Consider the following 5,160-nt stretch of genomic DNA (forward strand, 5'->3'; position numbering starts at 1 on the left):
GTGAGCCCTGCAGACTCCTAGACATCAAAGTTGTTGGGTGGTGAAACTGCAGGGACAGATCAGTGTGCGGGCTGGAGAAACAGGCACTGAAAAACATCTTAGAAGTTACTTTTCTTGGAGACATGAAGAGTCCTTAAAATAGTCTCATGTCCCAGGAAATGAGACAGATCCTGCGGAAAACTGGCAGTGTGGCCTCAGCCAGAAATGCACTTCCTTGGAAACCTTAATGTGTGCAAACATAAAAGTGGGAGGAAAAAGCAAAAAACCTCACAAGCAAGCTAGGCTGCCTGTGAGGCTCCTCTGGGCTGCGTGGCTCTGCCAGAGCCACCAACTCCCTTAGATGGCTTCTCTTGCATCCCCCCATCCTCATCCCTCAGCCACAGAAGAGCCCTGAGGGCTGCCTAGGGGGCAGGGGTGACCCTGCCCTGAGCAGGTGCAAGCCCCACAGCTGTGATAAGGGAAAACAGACCCAAACCTGAAGACCTCCCAGTATTTGATAACTCCCGAACTTGGTAATGTTATGGATACAGCTGACTGTGATCCTGCCATTTACCCTGCCTCCAGTGCAGCACAGCACGATGTAGTCAGGCTGCTGGGACTTAAAAGTTCTTTGAGGCCTCTATTCCTTACTTGTTAAGTATAACCCAAATTTTTACTGCACTTAACATTTCAAAGATGCTCAATTTGATCAATTTCCTTCCTGTGTACATGCTTTTTTTCTATTTAAAAGCTGCTGATTCTTTTGCTTAAAATACATGCATATATTTATTTGGTTACTAGATAACAAAACTGGGTCATGCCTTGCTGCTGCAGTCTACTCATTTTGATTAAGACAATGGACTTCAAGTATTTCTCTATGTATTTAACTTAAAAATTCTTGCCTTTATCTTTCAGTTTTCAGGCCCCAACTTTATGTTCCCTGCATAGAACACCAGCTGCACAGAAGGGGTGTTTCTCCCACTCCACAGTGAGACCTTGTCCTTGTTTGAGATACACCGGCCAACCCCCATGGGAAGGGGTCGTCCTATGTAATTCCAGGTCCCCTCTTGGCCACAGACAGTGTCCTGTCTCCAGCTGCAACTCTTCTTAGGTGCTCCCAAGAAACGTGACAAACCCCCTGGCTGCATAGAACCAGTGCCGCTTTTGGACTGAAGGAGCTCCCTGACTCTTGCAGGTGCTTCGATTATCTTTTCAAACTGCTCTCTGCAAAGCTGTGCCCCTTTTGCCTCTCATTGCAGGGCTTGCCTGGCCAGGTCCTTCCTTTGGCCTCTCCTTGTGTCCCCACATTCCCCTCTGGGAGCCAATTTCAGCACTGATCACTGCATCCTTGCAGCTCTCCCATCCTGATTGCTCCCTCTCCAGACTCCTTAGGCCTGAGCTGGGGCTTGGACCCAATGTGACTCCCAAGTCTTCCTTTGAGCCATGACTTTCCTAGGCACCCCTGGCATCCTGGGCTGACCATGCATCTGTTGGGGACCCATTAGGACTGGGTGTGACCCTGCAGCCAGGTGTGACCCCCTTCCTGGCTGCACAGGGTGAGGTGTACCCCCTATTGTGCTTTCACACACCTGGGAGATCAAGCAATGGTGCTCAACACTTCGCAGGTGGTGACAACCCTGCACTTTGGACACTGGGCTTCTGTGGCAGCATCCTTCCAGCCCAGGCAGGGGCAGAACTCGCACAAGGGTTTGCAGCTCCCCTTGCAGAATTTGCCCCAGCTCTGCTCTGAGCTGCCTGTTGGGACAGGAGGCAGCAACACACAAACACCTCCCTGCATCCTGTCTTCCTCTCAAATCTGGCTTTTACAAACCATGAGACTCTGATCAAACCTGGCCCTGCTCCAAGGTTCACGCAGGCGGTGGTAGGGAGGGAGAAGGAGGGAAGCAGAGAGCAATCCATAACCTTTGGAGCACTCTTGAGAGCAGCTGTCTGGCAAATGTCAAGCACTGTCTAGGGCTATTTTGGGCACTTTATTTTTATAAAGGATGCTTTGAGGTGGGGGAAGGGTGCAAAGGAGGTTTTCTCATTGCCAGCACCTTAAAGAATAAAACCCTGGGGAGGAAAATTCAAGAACCCTCCTTGGTCATGTGGCCAATGCCACATCCCATTGGAACATCCCTGGAGGCTTTCAGACACGCAGATTGGAGAAGGGCCTTGGCTTCTCTTGTGATTGGAGACCTCCTGGAGGAGCTCAAACCCCTTGAGATCCAGGGTGCGGATCATGGTGTGGACATGCAAGTACCCTCCCTGCAAGGGGGATCAGCACCCCATGCGGCCCAGTCCCAGGAGGACTCTGGGGTGAGAAACCACCAGTTTTTGAATGTTCCTCCTAAGGAGTCTCATAAATATCCTCTTAATTATGGATGTTTTCCACTGCTGTCCCATTGAACCCTCCAAGCTCCCAAGAGCCCTCAGACTCCTTCATCTGCAGCAGAGCCAAGACCCAGAGCCAAGATATTACACAAGAAGGAGTAGAGCATCTGAAAGATCCTTGCCTGAAAGATGTATGGAGCATAACTGGAGCATCCAACAGAAAAGCATTCTTACTGACAAGAAGGGATGTTCTTCCACGAGTGGAAATTGTTGCAGAAAATCAGTGTGTTTGTAAACATTTCTTCTGGTGATCCTGAAGAAAAAAGTAGTTCTCATTTGTAATAATTGGAGGCTTCAGTCCCTCCACAATATGTCTCTTTATCAGAGACAAAAGTAGCATGGAAGTAGGAGAAACAACCCCTCAATATTTTTTACTATAAAATGGTATGTGGTGTGTTTAGTGTTTTTAGACTGGATGATCCATTTTAGAATTAAACTGGGATCAAACTTGCTGCAAGGGTCTCAGAGCCATCAGTGGCTGGGAAGATGTTCTCTTAGTAGCCCAAGACCAGGAACCACAGTACCCATCTAAGTGAGGAAAAAAGAAGGAGTGGGGAGCTACAAACCACTTCCCATCCCAGAAAAATGCTGGCATGAATAATCTGAAGCAGTTTTGTGAGCATCTGGAAGTTAGCACAGAGATGAGTAATACCTGATATAACTTTGTCAAGAATGAGACACGTCAGGCCAATTTAATTTCCTTCAGCAGCAGGGTACAAGGAGCCCACAGATGGCGAAGCAGTGGTGGCTGTGGGATGGGGATGCTGTGCCTCCCTTGCTGTAGGACAGGGAGCAGGGCCAGGCAGGGTTCTCATGATGGGTGCAGAGGGAGCGAGAGGCAGCTCTCAAAGGCTCACTGTGGGGCTGGAAAGCCGCTATTGAGCACTCCCATTAACAGCTACCACGGAGAAACAGAGAGAGTATTTATTAAATTTGCATGCCACGAAAGGCCAGGGCTGCAGACAGAAAAAGGATTGTGGCAAACTGGAGAAACGGGATGAAAAGCTGGGAGGAGGCTGAGGAGGAGGGGAGTGTGCTGTGGCGTGTTCCTGCAAGAAGGGGGCAGGGGGAAATGTCTCCTGGGCTGCTGCTGCCTGCTTGCCACCTCTGCTGCAGCCTGGAGCTATGGAGGCAGCCTCAGGAGGTGCTGCTGACCGTGCAAATGCAAACAGGAGAGGTTCCCGCGCAGCCCTACGGAGTCTGCGGTGCCTGGGCAAACACAGGTGACAGCCAGCTGTGGGCACCCACCACATCTGGGCAGGAGTGGACTGGACGAGCTCTGGCACATGTGATGTGCCATGCAATTTATACACCTTTAATTCCCAGCGCTGTGGTCTGAGCCATTTCTGTATTAAATTTAATCAATTTAACGCGGGAAGCTGTCAGCACCAGCTGGGTGGCCTCCCTTACGGATGGTAGTGCAGGTGGGGTTAAAACCAGCAGCAACTCAAACCCTCCTGCACTGGTCCCAGGAAGCTTGTCCCTTGCAGGAAGGGAAGGCATGCCTAGGAACAAAACCCTGGTAGCCAGCTGCAGCCAGCTGCTTTCTGCCAGTGCTGGGATAAGGTATGGCTTAAAGTGAGCTACTGAAGGCCACAGCAAGAAATGAAACACAAGTAAATACATCTCCTTGCAGCCCCTACCTGCAATGGGAAGAGGATGCTGAAGAGGGGATGAGACTGCAGGAGAGCTGGGCACTCCAGGGCTGAGAACCAGTGGAGCTATGGGGCAGCTGCCAGCCTGGGCAGGGATGTCTTTCACCCGCAGCAGCGTCAAACAGAAACGGAAAAGAGTTAACTTCTGTCTTTGTCAGCCTGTGGAGCGAGTGGAAACAACCCCCCAGATCCTGTTTTTCCGTGCTCTCAGAAGAATGTAAACCTTTTTAAACAAACCCCAAACTTCTTAGCAAAGGAAAAATAGAAAGAAAAAAATAAAGCAGGTCCAAACTGTTAATTTGTGTCAAACCCCAGCAATTCAACAGCAGAGAAACCCAGGGCGGGGGGGACGGACGGACTGAGACCTGCTGACAGTTCAGCTCCCTGGTGGGATGTGACCCCCTTCTTGCCACCCAGAGAGGATGTGACATCCCAAAACTGTCCTCCCCCAGTCCCAGAGCAGGGGCCAGACACATCCTGAGCCGCTGTGGCCCCACGAGGGCTCGTGCCGAGTGCTGGGAGCAGGACCCCAGCTCGGCGACAGGCTGGGGTCAACGGGGGGGGGCTGGGGCAGGGCAGGAATTTGCCGGCGGGTGCTGGCTGCCTGGCTGGTCCCCCAATGCAAGGCCATGTGGTTTCCCTGTGCAGGGAAATAAAAGGAAGGCTTTGAAAGTTGGCGTGTGACGGGGCGTCCCCCCGGGGAGCGGGGCGGCAGCGAGCGCGTGCATCTGCGAGCGGCCCTGGCCGGCCGCCACGCTCCTTCCGTTTATTTACGGTGCTTTATCAGGGGCTGCGGGCTGCGATAAAGCTTATGAAAATAAAAGGCATCTCCAGCAGGCCGGGGCGAGAGCAGGCCCTGCCGTTTCTTTCCCACACTGATTAGGATCTGGGCAGGCTTCGGCGCTCCAGATCTCCGATGAAAGCAGCAGGACCGGCAGCACTTCCCTTCCTGGCCCCCGCTCAGGGCCAGAGGCAGCGAGAGGTCATCGCGCTGCAGGCTGCGCCCCACACAGCACGGGCTGCACGCACCGCGCCTCGCACGGGACACACCGCTGGGCTCTGCGGCACCGTGCCCGCACACACCGCGCTGGGCACTGCGGCACCGTGCCCGCACACACCGCACCGGGACACA

The 5,160-nt window shown here is 52.6% G+C and overlaps 1 long non-coding RNA gene across 5 annotated transcripts in view; it reads left to right on the forward strand.

Annotated features, from left to right (window-relative positions):
* The window catches only part of LOC121671095, a 32,297-nt gene extending 27,971 nt beyond the window's left edge, over positions 1–4,326 (forward strand). For all 5 annotated transcript variants that reach the window (XR_006018385.1, XR_006018388.1, XR_006018384.1 and 2 more), the window contains one exon: positions 895–4,326. This is a non-coding gene — a long non-coding RNA (uncharacterized LOC121671095). The remainder of the gene's footprint in view (positions 1–894) is intronic.
* The last annotated feature ends 834 nt before the right edge of the window (positions 4,327–5,160 follow it).

This window comes from Corvus kubaryi, unplaced genomic scaffold (genome assembly GCF_017639235.1).
Source record: "Corvus kubaryi isolate FWS band 111438036 unplaced genomic scaffold, C.kubaryi_AGA036_p1.0 37397, whole genome shotgun sequence".
In the NCBI taxonomy this organism is placed as follows: domain Eukaryota; kingdom Metazoa; phylum Chordata; class Aves; order Passeriformes; family Corvidae; genus Corvus; species Corvus kubaryi.